Raw genomic sequence first — 647 nt, forward strand, 5'->3', positions numbered from 1 at the left:
TGTCTTCCAGTATTACCACCGGATACATACATGCTACAGACACATAATTGGGTGAACCTTTTCAGATTGTGACCCAGCTTTGCTAGAGTCCCCAATTGGAGGTGTCCAGGGTTCTTAAGCACACTCTTCTTGCCTTGGATCACAACTTTATTTTTTTCTTTTTCTTTCTTTCTCTTTTTTTTTTCGAAAATTTTTTTTTCGAAAATTTTTTCTCTTTTTTTTTGTATCCACTGCTTTTTCTTGTTTCAAGAATCAATCTAATGATTTTTGGATCCTCAATAACAGTTCTCTTTTTCCTCATTCTTTCAAGAGCCAACAATTTTAACATTCTCAAAACAACAAATTCAAAAGACATATGCACTGTTCAAGCATTCATTCATAAAACAAAAAGTATTGTCACCACATCAAGCTAATTCAACTAGTTTCAAGGATAAATTTCGAAATCCTGTACTTCTTGTTCTTTTGTGATTAAAGCATTTTTCATTTAAGAAAGGTGATGGATTCATAGGACATTCATATCTTTAAGGCATAAAATTTCAATTTCATTAATTATGAATTAAGAACAGGACTCAAAGATAAATATAAGATGAGACTAGAAAAAAATAAAAATAGAAAACAAAACAAAAGAAAAAAAACGCAAAAACATA

This window comes from Arachis duranensis, chromosome 9 (genome assembly GCF_000817695.3).
Source record: "Arachis duranensis cultivar V14167 chromosome 9, aradu.V14167.gnm2.J7QH, whole genome shotgun sequence".
Lineage (NCBI taxonomy): Eukaryota > Viridiplantae > Streptophyta > Magnoliopsida > Fabales > Fabaceae > Arachis > Arachis duranensis.